This window comes from Vulpes vulpes, chromosome 3 (genome assembly GCF_048418805.1).
Source record: "Vulpes vulpes isolate BD-2025 chromosome 3, VulVul3, whole genome shotgun sequence".
In the NCBI taxonomy this organism is placed as follows: Eukaryota; Metazoa; Chordata; class Mammalia; order Carnivora; family Canidae; genus Vulpes; species Vulpes vulpes.
Window position 1 is genome coordinate 114,589,695 of NC_132782.1, and position 12,789 is coordinate 114,602,483.

General features: G+C 66.8%; 1 long non-coding RNA gene across 2 annotated transcripts; it reads left to right on the forward strand.

Annotated features, from left to right (window-relative positions):
• The first annotated feature begins 5,495 nt into the window (after nt 1–5,495).
• On the forward strand, nt 5,496–12,566 carry LOC112909138 (uncharacterized). 2 transcript variants are annotated; one of them, XR_012000692.1, is made up of 6 exons: nt 5,496–6,613; nt 6,790–6,849; nt 9,663–9,827; nt 10,393–10,546; nt 10,686–11,099; nt 12,158–12,566. It is a non-coding gene; the product is annotated as an uncharacterized lncRNA (long non-coding RNA). The 2 variants fall into 2 exon arrangements; XR_003233051.2 differs by lacking the exon at nt 6,790–6,849 and having other exon boundaries at nt 10,686–12,566.
• The last annotated feature ends 223 nt before the right edge of the window (nt 12,567–12,789 follow it).

The following is a 12,789-nucleotide window of genomic DNA, read 5'->3' on the forward strand; positions in this document are numbered from 1 at the left end:
GGCCGGCGAGAACCCGGAGCGTGTCCGCGCGCCGCGCAGGAAACTTCGGAGTGAGCGGCGGAGGGCGGGGGCGGGGCCGCGCGGGGGCGGGGAGGGGCCGCCTCCCCCCTCCCTCTCCCCTTCCCGCCCCCTCCCCCTCCCGGGTGCGCGGGGCGCCAGGGGGCGCGCGCGGGGCGGCTGGCGGGGGCGGGGAGCGGCGCCAACGTGCTCCCGCCCCCAGCTGCGGGGGCGGCCCGGGCCGCGGAGGCGGGCCCTCCCCTCCCCCGCCCCCCCCGCCCGCCGCCGCGCGCCCGGCCCCACACCTCGGCGGACGTGGGGCTGGGGTCGCCGCGGGGGCGGGGGCGCGGGGGCGGCGGCGGCCGTGATGCGGACTGCGCGCGCCCCTCCCCCCGCGCGTGTTTTGGGTGTGCCCGTGCCCGTGTGATGCGCTGCCGTGTCCGTGGGTGGGATCCGGGGTGCGCCTGCATCCGCAGCTCCCCCGGCACCGGCGCGCGCGCGCACAGCCATCCGGCCGTTTCTGCGAACTTGTGCGGCGCCCGGCCCTCTGGGTGGGTTCCCTAGAGGCCTCGGGGCGGGGAGCCCTCCCGCAAGGCCTCCGCTCGCGCACGGGGCGCGCACAACGGGTCCCCGAGTTCCTGTGTGCCAGGCGCCCCTCAGCGGAGGAGTCCGCGTGGGGCCCCCTCCGCCCGCGGGGCCGTCGGTACCTGAGCCCGGGGCGGGCCAGGCCGCCCCCACCAGGCCCGCGGGGGGATCCGCACCCCGGGGGTCAGCAGCGAGGGGGGGTGCCCGCGCCTTGGCCCCAGGGGAGGCTCCTAGTGTCCCCAGGACCACCAGGCACTGCGGGACAGCTGCTCTGTGCCACCTTCCCCACGCCCCTGGCGGCCCTGGAGGGGCAGCTCCCTGGCTCCCTCCAGGCCCATCCTCAGCGCAGACAGCCACCTGCTCCGGCGAAGGGCGGCAGCCGATTCTCACCTGCAGGTCCAGGAGCCGTGGTTGAGCCTAAGCAGCTGCGGGGTGGGCATGGAGTGAGGCCCATCTGGACCCCCCCCCCCCCCCCCCCGCACCTGGAGAGGCTCTGAGCTCCGGCATCTGCAGGGCGGCAGACTGTGGCCTGAAGCAGAAGGAGGTGCTGTGTGGGCAGGGGGAGGCCCCCGGAGGCAGCTGTGGCCTGGGGAGGGCGGCCACTCTGTGGGGTGGACCAAGGTGTGGCCACCGCAGCCTGGGTGCCGGTCCCAGGGCACCGGCTGCGTGCCACTCAGGAGCACCTCCTCTTGTATATGTGAACTTTTCAAGAAAATGAAAACATTTACGCTATTTAATGCTACTACTTAGCGTTGGAGGGCCGCGGCCAGTAATTAAGGTCCTGCTCAAGCGGCAATTAGGGCTCTGCCAACCGACCGAGGAGCGCGGGGGCCTGCCGCTCAGCCCTGCAGGGAGCCAGGTCCCCAGACTGGAGCCCCTGGCCTCCCTGATCTTTTACACACTGGTTAAAATTTGGGGTGAACTTGAAGATTTGGTTTTAGGTGGAGGCTCTTGGGGATTTGCTGGACAGAAATCGGTGGGAGGTCAACAGCATGCCAGGTCCTGGGCAGAACCCGGGATGCAGTGACAGGGACCAGCATAGGCCCTGTCCCTGTGCCCTGGAGCATCATTCCGGGAAGCCAGTAGTGCATCCCTGGGTGCGGCATGAAAACATTTACAAACAGTGCTAAGTGCCACGGAGAGCTGAGAAAGGGAGCCGTAGACCTACTGAGCACGAGAAAGCAGCCAGAAGATGAGCAGGGGGTTATGGCCAGCAGTGAAAGCAGCCTGTGCAAAGGCCCGGTGGCACCCGGGAGAGAGCCAAGGAACAGGAAGACCCAGAGAGAGCCTGGGGGCCCCTGTGTGGTGAGCCAACCGTGAGGTGGGGTGCCGGGGGAATGGGAAGGCAGGACAGGGTTTCTGCAGGATCTCGTGGCCCCCGGAGCCATGTGTCATTGTAATTGAGACAGGCTGTCATCCCCTTGTGTCACGCTCCGTCTTCCTTGTCTTGTTTGCAGGACAGACAAGGCCATGGGCTTTTTTAAATAGACATTATTTTTTAAAGACTGTGAACGGCCTGACAAAGCCTCCGGCCTGCAGAAATCCCATGGCCCGTTTACAGACAGGGGGGCAGGCGGAGGGGGCTGTGCAGACACCCAGGGGTCACCGCGCACCTCCTGCCATCTTCTGCTCCGTCTCCCCAGCCGAGGACCCGCCTGGCATGCCCCGGGGGCCCGTGTCCCCTGCACCAGTGCCCCTGATACAGCATCCACGGGGTCAGGTGGGAGTGACTCGACAATCCCCGGGCATGCACGGGGCCCCCCTCGGGCCCGCAGGGGTCCAGCCAGCCAGCAGCAGGAGGTGGGGAGTCTGCTGCACGTGCCGACAGCCTCGGCCCAGACGGAAAATGAAAAGCAGACTGTAAGTTGATACGAGAAAAAGACACGGAAAACAAGGAAACAGTAATACATCCACATGCTAGGAAGGAATGTTCGAGCGAGATGAGGCATAGGACAATTTGGAAATTGGCATTAAAATTGTTTAATTAAACTGTACAGAGTGTTCAGATGCATTGTCTTTTAAATCCTCCAGGCCTCTGGAAAATTTGGTTCTGCTTTTTGCTATTTACTCTTTTTTTTTTCTTTAAGGGCAAAGCTTTTCCTTGACAAAGATCTGGTGTGTGCATGGGGAGGGGGGGCAAGTTCAGGCAGCAGAAGGTGGGAAGGAGACCCCGCCCCCCGGAGAAGGATCCAGGCCCTGGAGGTGCGCGGCGGTGGGGGCAGCGGGGACCACTCAGGCCCTTGGGGCCCCTCCACCTCAGCAGGCCTCACTGTGGGGGGACGGGGGGCAGCGTGGCCGCCTCCAGGACCCGTCCCCACCAGCACTCGGTCCTGGGCACCCCGGCTCCGTGTGGGGCACCCTGTCCCCTGGGGGGCTGGCCAGAGCCCCCAAGGCCATTCACCCGCGTCGATCCCTCACTTGTCCTCTCCGGGCATCCTCTTGCCTCCACATATCCCTCTTCTCTCCGGGAGCCCTCACAGTCCCGGGCTCTGGATCGAGGCTCCTCAAGCCAGTAGGACCCCCTTCTGGACACTGTCCCTTCAGACTGCAGACCCGCCAGCCCAGCAGCCCCTCCGGGCGGCCAGCCTCGGCCCTGCGGTGCCCGCCGCCGGGATGCCCCTGCTCGCCCTGTGTCGTGCCAGCCACGCCCAGCCTTGGATCTCGGAAGCCAGCCCTGCAGCCCTCGCCTTGCTGTCTGCTGGTCCCTGTCTGCTTTCTGGCCACACCGTGGTGTCCCGTGATGCTTGGCACGTGCTTGTCCCCGGGGGAGATCATTAGAAGCAGTGACCTGAGCCACGGCCGGGGCAGGAGAGACCAGGGTCACCCGGCAGGTGAGCGTGCCAGGCCGTGGTCCTAACGGGGCAGCCACGCAGCACGTGGGGCAGGAGTTGACGTCGAGCGGCGCTGCGCCCTCGGGGTACTGAAGGGTCAGGCCTCCAGGCAGGGGCCTGGGCCGCAGGTGGTCAAACCGCCAGGGCTCCCCCCAGCCCCTTCAAGCCCACGTCGCCTCTGGACCAGGCCAGTGTCACCGAGAAGCTGGGCCCAGCCCCATGCCGCCTGTTCACCGTGGGTGGGGCAGGCAGCCTGGACCCCTGCCCGGCCGGGTTGCCCCCAACGACAGGTGCCTTCCAGTCACACATCTGCCTGGTGTCACCAGGGCCGCCCTACCCTAGAGTTCCCCGTGCCCGGCCTGGACAGCAGTGCCCGACAGGGGTGCCCCTTCTGTGCCATTCCACCCCAGGACAAAGCAGCAGCTAAAGGAGGGGCTTCTGCGAGCGCACGTTAAACTGGCCGTCCCGTCAGGACAGTGTCGGTGCTTGCGGCTCCCTCAGGGTGCCGGTGGCTCCGGTTGCCTTCTGTGCCCACCCCGTCCCCTCCCAGACAGGCCACTCTGCTCCACGGCTTCCGCCCCAGGTTGGTCCCGACTTTGCCCACTGGGCCCCCCGAGGGCAGTGTGGGCTCAGGGACAAGCAGGGGACAGTCCCCTGGCTGTGGAACGGACCCTCCACCCTGCGCACGGAAGCCTCAGGCTGGGCCTCACGAAGCAGGTCAGAACACAGGCTGCCCAGTTCACTTTGGGTTTGTTCTGAGAAAGAGCGAGGGGCAGGGGCAGGGGCGGGGGCCGGCACAGAGAGTCCCAAGCAGGCCCCACGCCCCGCACGGATCCCACGACCCCGATGAGCTTGTGACCTGAGCAGGAACCAAGAGTCCGACGCTCCCCGATTGCACCCCCAGGCGCCCCTGCCGTTAACGCTAAGCTGCAAACGATGATTAATTGGGGGGGCAAATAAATCTTACGTAGCATTTGGGACACGCTTTTACATCTGAGATCCTGATTTAACTGGACTCTCTCTGTTCCCCAGCGACCTTCCTCCTGGCAGCACGGGGAGATGCGTGGCAGGTCTGGGAGCGACGCGAGGGGAGCAGGGCCCAGGCCCCACCTGCGTGCCAGGTACCTTCTGCAGGGCCCTGCAGTGCTCACCCCGGCCTGGACTCAGCGGAAGCTGAAATAGCACCCCAGGGAGGGGCACCCTGAGCGCGTATCCTGAGCGCCTGCACCGGGCAGGCCGGCCCCTGCCCATCTGCTCACCCACAGCAGACTCAGAGCCCCCGGCCTGCCAGCGCAGGTCACCTGGGGTCACTGCGGGGGCAATGGAGGGCTTGGGGGTGGCTTCAGCACTGACCCTCTGAGCCCCCCGGGGTCCAAAAGCAGGTAGCTCTGAGGTGTGAGTGGAAGCCTCTAGACGTTTTTCTGCAGCTGCACAAGTCCACGGGGCTGGAGACCACAGGCCGGGGAGCAGGGGGCGGGGGCTCCACTGCAGGGTGCCTGGCGTGCAGCCAGAGCAAGGGGATGTGTGCTGCCTGCGTGGCCGGGGGGGCCCGGGGAGCCTGGAGGGGACCCGGGCCGGGGATCCCACCACCCGGGGTGGGCGTCCCGGCGGCTGGCTGACTGCCGAGCACCCCGCCCTGCACTTGCAGGGAGGCTCAGGGGGCCCTGGGGTTTCAGATGTTCTCTGGAGTCTCAACCCGGCAACAGGGATTTTTTAAAGTTTTGATATTAGATGATCAATCGGGAACAGGGCTGAGTGCAGAACCGTTCTGTTTGACGACCGCTGGGTGGCAAGGCACAGGCTGTGGGCGCCCAGAGCTTCCTGCCATCACTGCACGTGGGGCTTGTCCTGTCCTGCCCGCGCCGCCGCACACGGAGCCTGGGAAGGGTGGAGAGATGGCGGGGAGCACGGCTCCGAGGCCGAGGACGTGGTGCGGGAGGGGACGAGGCCGGGTGGGGTCAGCTCGTGGAGAGGGGGGCGGTCCCCTGGCTGCCTGTGCTGGAGGTGGGGGGGCAGTTCAGGCCTCAGGCCCCCCGGGGAAACCACGTGGGGGGAAGGGCTGCGTGGGAGGGGGCCCCTGACTGTTCCTGGGTTCCCCACACTTGAAACAACCGGAGCGACCCGCGGGCACACGGCAACGCGGACGTGGGCCGCCCCGCGATGGAGCGTTACTCAGCCGTGAACGGGAGCGGTCGCCGCGCTGCGGGGACGAGGCGGCGCGGGAACCTGAGGCTCCGAGGTGGGAGCGGATACAGGGGCCGCATGCAGGCGGTTCTGCCTCCGGAAGCATCTGGAACAGGCACGGCCACGAGTCAGGGGGAATGGATCGCTGGGGCCCGGGGAGGGGGCGGAGGTGAGCGTCCTCCCGGGTGACGGAAATGTTCTAAAAATGGGCAGAGGTGACGGTGGCGCGGCTCTGTGATGTGCTGGAAGCTGTACGTTCCCCGTGGTGTGAGGATCACGCTCAGTGACGCCGAGGGGCCCCGGAGGGGAGAGCTGTGCGGCCGCAGGGGTGCCCACCGTGGGGCCGGCCCGGGTCGGGGAACGGAGCCCCTGGCCTCCCAGCGCCTGGCGTCCCTTGGGATCCTCACCGCTCTGGGGCCACATCTGGGCGAGCCGGGGCAGCAGTAGACTCATGGGAAGCTAGCGTCTGGGCCGCCTCCTGGCTGGCGTGGGGGCCTCCTCTGAGGGGGTGCTCAGCCGGGGGTGCGGGGGAGCCGGGTACGGGGCCCCCCAGGATCACAGCCCGGGGGAGGGGCGAGGGCCGACCTGGGTGAGCAGATGGGGGTGAGCCCTGGCCGGGGTGCTTCCAGGACTTGGATGGGGCCGTGGGAAAGCGAGCGGCCGGAGGCAGATGTCAGGCCTCCCTCCTGCCCCAAGTCCTCCCGGGCCGCCAGCTCCACCAGCCCCTCTGCCTGCAGGAAGGCCCGGCCCAGAGAGATCCCCAGGTCGCTGCCGGCCCCACGCCCCAGCCTCGGCAGCCTGACCCTCCCCAGGAACCCTGGGGCAACTCACACCCTCGGGGCACCGAGAACCCCGAGATGCGTCCCCGGATTCCTCGCTGCGCCCACCCCCGGGGGCCAAGTGCTGGAGCTCACAGCCCCGCCAGGAGGGGACCCTCAGACCCAGGGGACTCGGGGCCACCCCAGGACCTGGCGACACCTGCAGGACGAGCCGGGCAGCCCCGGACGTGCAGACAGGTGATGCGCTGAGCCCCCCCCCCCCCCCCCCCCCCCCGGGCTCTGTAGCCCTGTGGGCCGTGCACCTGCGCTCAGCCATGGGGTGGGTGGGGGCGGGACGCGGGGCTGCAGAGGTGGGGGGGCCCTGCCCGGAGGCCAGCGGCTGATTCCCCGCTCCCCTTCCGCATGCGCCCCAGGGCACGTGTTCTATCTTTACGGATCAGGGGCCATTTGCACCGCCCCCAGCTGTGGCAGAGGTAGGGAGCCCGCCCACCCCTGCACCCTCAGGAGGGGCCTGGGGCAGCGGGTGAGGTGCCCACACACCCCAGCCACCACCCGGCAGGCAGAGCCGGGACCCCAACGGTGTTTCCATGATTTACTGTGAGGCGGGCCCGCTTGCTTACCATTCCCTTCGGTCCACCTAATGCCGCTTCCCTGCCCTGCTGCTTGGCAGTTCCGGGGTGGGGGGCTGCCACACCAAGCCCACCAGCCCGCCCAGCCGGGGGATGCCGGCCGCCCTGGCAGGAATTTCCCATGATCGCCGACTCGGCCTCGGAGGGCTAACCCTGGTAAGCGGGCGGCTCTTGAAGGAGATGCTGCGGGACGCGGGACCTGGCCCCGAGGAGAGCTGGGCCCTGGAAGCTGCGGCCCGTGCATGGGCAGCGGGGGGACTCCAGCCTAAAGTGGGGGCTTCCAGAACCCTCCTGCATCCTCAGTGGGCAAGCACCAGTCCTGGCTAAGTCCCGGGTGGAGTCTATGGGCTCCCATCCCCCCCCACGCGCTGCCCCCGCCTGGGGACGGCCCCGTGGGACCAGCCAGGGGCGCGGAGTTGGGAGGTGGGATGGAGGCTGGCCAGGGGAGGCCTCATAGCAGGTGTGGTGGGGAGAGCGGGGTGTTGGACTAGCGCCCCCGGGGTTCCCGGCTGCTGGATTGACCCTGCGTTCAGTCAGTGCACCAGTCCCTCCGGGACCATCCCTCAAAAGCCGTACTGTGGCCACCGTGCAGCATGAAGGGGCAGCCCTGCTTCCCCAGCCTCAGGAAGGGAGCCCACGGGAGCCACAGCCAGGGCTAGGGTGCAGGACGTGCATTGTCTTGAAAATGCAAGCGGCCCGGAGCCAAGGCCCCAGAGAGTGACCACTGGTCCACTCGGGCAGATTGGTGCCCAGGGAGCAGGGCCTGTCGGCAGAGCGCAGCCCGGGCCCACGGGAGGGGACGGAAACGCCCCCAGCCCCGGGGAAGACCTGCCTTAGCTTAGAGGCAGAGTCAGCTACAGGGGCGCAGATCCCACGCCAGGCTGGACCCGGGGAACCGAGGACGTGGGGCATGGGCCAGGACACACGCTGCGTCCAACTAGGGGCGTGAGCAAGGTGCTCTGGATGTGGGGGTCCTGGGGGACCTCACGAAGTAATGTGGGGGCTCCCTGGCTCCCAGCGCAGTCCACAGCCTGGGCACCCACACACCTGGGCTCGTAGGCCGGCGCCACGTCCCCACTGAGTCAGGGGCTGGCGCCGGGAGCTCAGCCCCTCAGGGTCCCTCTTTGGTCCTGGGGGTCCCCGGGCAAGGCCTCCCCGCTGTGCAACCCCGACCAGGACAGGGCCCTGGACACACGCAGGCCCGCGGGTAGCCGAGGAGCAGGGGAACACCTCCTCTCCGGGAGCCTCTCCCAGCTCCGGCCCCCTCCCCCAGCCGAGAGCAGCTGTAGGACGTGCTGATTCTGATCAGCAGATGCCCATGCTTTAATTTTCCTGGATTTATGGCCTCTTCTGTGGTTTCATTACTGAGATAAGGAGGGAGCCCATCACTGTCAGGTGGCGCTGGGGACGTGCAGCTGATAAACACCGATGTGGCTCGGTCCCGTGGGGGGCAGAAGAGCAGGGAAGCAAGCCCCCCACCTCGCTCAAGGCGCCTATGAAAACCCCACAGTGAGCGTCCCGCTCGATGGGAGAGACTGAAGCTTGGCCCCTAAGATCAGAAACAAGGCAAGGGGACGCCTGGGGGGCTCAGCGGTTGAACATCTGCCTTGGGCTCAGGTCGTGTCCCTGAGGTCCTGGAATCGAGTCCTGCGTCGGGCTCCTCGCTCAGTGGGGTGTCTGCTTGGGATTCTCTTTCCACCCCCCCCCCAAATAAATAAAGTCTTAAGACATGTAAAAAATCAGGGATCCCTGGGTGGCGCAGCAGTTTGGCGCCTGCCTTTGGCCCAGGGCGCGATCCTGGAGACCCGGGATCAAATCCCACATCGGGCTCCCGGTGCATGGAGCCTGCTTCTCCCTCTGCCTGTGTCTCTGCCTCTCTCTCTCTCTCTCTGTGACTATCATAAGTAAATAAAAATTTTAAAAGAATTAAAAAAAAAAAGACATGTAAAAAATCAGGGGCACCCGAGGAGCCCAGTCACTTGAGCACCTGCCTCTGGCTCAGGTCGAGGTCCTGGGGTCGAGCCCCGCATCAGGCTCCTTGCCCCATGGGGAGTCTGCTTCTCCCTCTCCCTCTGCCCCTCCCCCTGCTTGTGCGCGCGCTCTCTCTCTCTCCGTCTCTTTCTGTGTCTCTCAAATAAATAGAAAAGTCCTTTAAAAATATAAGACCACTTCTAAAAAAAAATAAAATATGTAAAAATCCATTTAACGAGAGACGTGCAAGGCCTCAGGAATGAACCAAATCGCTGAAGCCCTGAGGGTAGTCGGAGCTCCGGGACCAAGTGCGCGGTGTCCGTTAGGTCGGCAGGTGCGGCAGTGAGGCCACTGCGGCCCCCCAGGTTGCTCCATGACCTCGTGAAATACCCCCCAGGGGCTGCTCATAGGATGGAAGCAGCCAAATGAAAGGGACACACAGATGTGCTGAGAGCCTGAGGGAGCCAGCCTCGCCTCGAGGGGGAGGCAGGGCCAGCACAGCTGCTCCACAGGGCCAGTGCCACAGGGTCAGCGCCACAGGGTCAGGCCCAGGGCCATCTGAGGGCCCTGCCCTGAAGGCTCAGCTGGGAAACTCCCGGCGGAAGGGGTGTGTCCTCAGCAAATGGGGTGGGAGGCGTGGCCCAGGCGGGTGGGCAGTGACCCTGCACCCCTACCTCACACCGCAGGCAAGGTCATCTGCAGAGAATCCGGGAGCTGAGGGGGTTATGAGAGGAGCCCCCCCCCCAAGACTTCGATGTGGACAGACATTTCCCAGGGAAAACGCAGAAAGCGGAAAGGAAACAGGTCCTCGGCCTTCATCAAAGTAGAACCTTCTGCACCTAGACCCAAGAGTAAGTGGCGGGCTGGTCTGGGGGCGGAGGTGGGGGTGGGGGCTGGTCTGGGGAGGGCGGTCTGGGTGCCCGGAGGGGGCGGGGCCGTTGTGGGCACAGAGGGGCCTTGGGTCCCGGAAGGTGAGGAGCAACCCCATTTCAGAAAGATCCAAACACTGGAAGCAACGTGTCCACTGAGATGTGCAGCTGGCAAGCCCAGGAGCCTTGTCGGGGAGGCCCCCTCCCTGTGCCCCCTCCCGCCGGGACCCTGGTGGCTGGAGAGCAGCGGCCATGGGGGGCGGGGGGGGGGGAAGAATTAGGGCCTACACCTTGGGGGACCAAGAACTGTCTTTCTTGCTGGGGGGTCCCTCCCGGGTGGATGGAGGGACAGACAGAAGCGTGTGTCTGACAGAATGAAGGTCGGGGCCACGTCCCTGGGGAGAGTGCTCCCAGGTGCAGGCTGCTGCAAGAATCCTGGGTCCTGGGTACTTGTCACGGCCTATGACGCCTGACCACGGGGGGCAGAGTGGGTGGACGGGGTCCCCAGGGAGGCCCACCCCATGGCCAGGGCTCCTCTGCCTCTCAGGGTCTGGGAAGGTGGAAGTGTGGTGCCTCCAGGAAGACCCGGCCCTGCCCCGCCCCGCCCTGCGGCCCCTCTGCCCCCCTGGCCCAGCAGAGCCCTGTGTGTCCTCCCAGCACGCTGACCGGCCTCCAGCAGCCACACGCTCCGGCCACCTAAAGTGAGATGAGCAGCACCCCCAGGGGCTGCGGGGACCTGGGAGGACCTGGGGGGACCTGGGGGCAGGGGGCACTGGCGGGGGCTGAGCCCTGCATGTGGAGGGAGCTGGGACAGCAGGCTCACGTCTCTGCTCCCGCCAGTCCCCAGGGCCGCAGGACCAGGGCAAGGCGTTGACCACTGGGAGCCCTGGTTGCCCCTCTGCACGAGGGGGTGCCAGCCCCTCCGTCCCTGCCGGCCCCACGGCGCCACTCAGATGTTGTGAGATCTCCAGCCCGCCCCCTGGGCAGGTGACCCGAAGCAGCAGCGTTAGGTCTGCAGCGACCCCCTGGGGCCACCAGCCCGTCAGGACCCCGGAGCTGCGACCAACAGCAACACTCCTCCCGGGTGTGGAGTCTGAAGTGCGGAGGGGCCAGCAGGACGGCGACCCCCTGCCGCCCCCGGGGCAGCCACCTCCTGCTCCTGCTGTCTCCGTGGCCGCAGCACCGCACACGCCCTCCACCCGGCGTGTCCCCTTCTCTCCTGAGGACCCTGTGGTCGGGTCTCGGGACCACCTGGTTAGTCCAAGACGATTGCATCGCATGGTCATCCACTCGTTATGTCTGCAGCCCTGTTCCCCAACGAGGACCTGGTTGGGGGTCACGGACATTAGCACGAGGACATGTTTTTTGGGGGGCTTCCGTCTGACCCATCTCAGCCCCAGGACTCCTCCCGGGGTCCCAGCCTCCCGGCCCCTGCCCGTCCAGCCCCCCCGCCCCTGCACCCAGACCCCAGCCTGGGGACCCCATGGTGGAGCCGGGCGGGCGGCCTGGGAGAGGGCCGGGCAGCTGGGGGGCCCCGGCGGATGCCACCTGCTGCCGGGCGGATCTTCTCAGCAGCCTTCTTGTGGCATATGGGGCGGCCGCCTGGCCAGGGATCCCCCTGCGTTGCCGGGGCTGGTGCCTCCTTGCTCACTTACTTCTCAGTGGGAGCGTAGACGCTTTATGTTTGATGCACTCATCAGGTGGGAAACAAACGTGCCCTGGGTCCCCAGGGTCCCCATCTGCGGGGGCGTCCAGATGCGGCCGAGGGGCCCAGACCAGGGCGGGGGGGGGGACACTTGGGGTGCATGTGGGACGACCTAGGGCAGTGGCCCCTGAAAATCCCAACCAGTGACGTCCAGAAATGCCGGTGACCAGACATAAGGGCCAGCCCGCAGCGAACCCAGGGTGCGGACCCCCTTTCCCGCTCACACGACAGGCGAGTAGGCGGCCCCCAAGCCCAGGATATTTCTGATTGCGGTCCCGCGAGGAGCCTGGGAGGACAGCGCGTGGTTGCAACGGGCGGCAGTGGCTGCGCAGTTGGCGAAGCGCGGGGAGCCCCACGCTCAGGAGCGCAGTAAATCCCGAACACACGTTTTGTAAATCCCCCTGGGCTCGGCCTGGGGACCGCAAGCAACAAGAGGTTGTGGGGTGACAGATAGAGAGTCTGAGGGTTCTGAGGGCTGGCAGGTGCCAGGGCGCAGACTCAGCCCCGGGTGGGCAGATGCCGGGGAGACAGGAAGCCGCCCAGAGGAGCCCCTGCGGTAGGGGGGGACACGGGGATGGGACAAAAAAATAAAAATGTCGTTATTCAGGGCACAAAGGAAGATCTGAGGAGTCGGGAGCTCTGATCCGCGGGCGGAGGACTCAGAGGGCCACGAGGGAAACCCGCCGAGATGAACTGCAGGACCCCAACGCCGTTTCCATTGGGAGCCCCGTGGACCAGTGGGTCTTGACCAGTGGACCCCCAGGCTGGGTGCCCGGATGGGGGCCGGGAGTGGCCACACCCTGTGCAGAGGGGGCGACGGAGGACCCCTCACTTGGATGCGGGGCCTTCCCGCCGCCTGCTGTCCTTGGGGCACCTGTGGTGGGCAAGCGGGAGTGGGCACCATGCCCCGGGGGTCTGGCTGGAGCCGCCTCGTGCGGCCCCATGGACCAGGGTGACATGGGCTAGGGGTCAGGTCAGACCCGGCCCCGGTGGGAAATGAACCGGTGTGGACTCTGTCAAGGGCAAGCGCGTCGTCTGTGCTGATTGAACGGCGGCACCCCTGGGGGGTCCAGCTCGGCGGCCTCGGGTGGGCCCTGGTGCGTGAGCAGGGGCGCCCCGGGACCCGCCCAGCCATGCAGGAGGTACAGCGGGGTGTGTCATGTGTTTTATCGCTCTTTGCAAACCGTGTGCTGCGTGTGTTTGTCTCCATTACGTTGACGGTGAAGCGGCTGTGCGTCC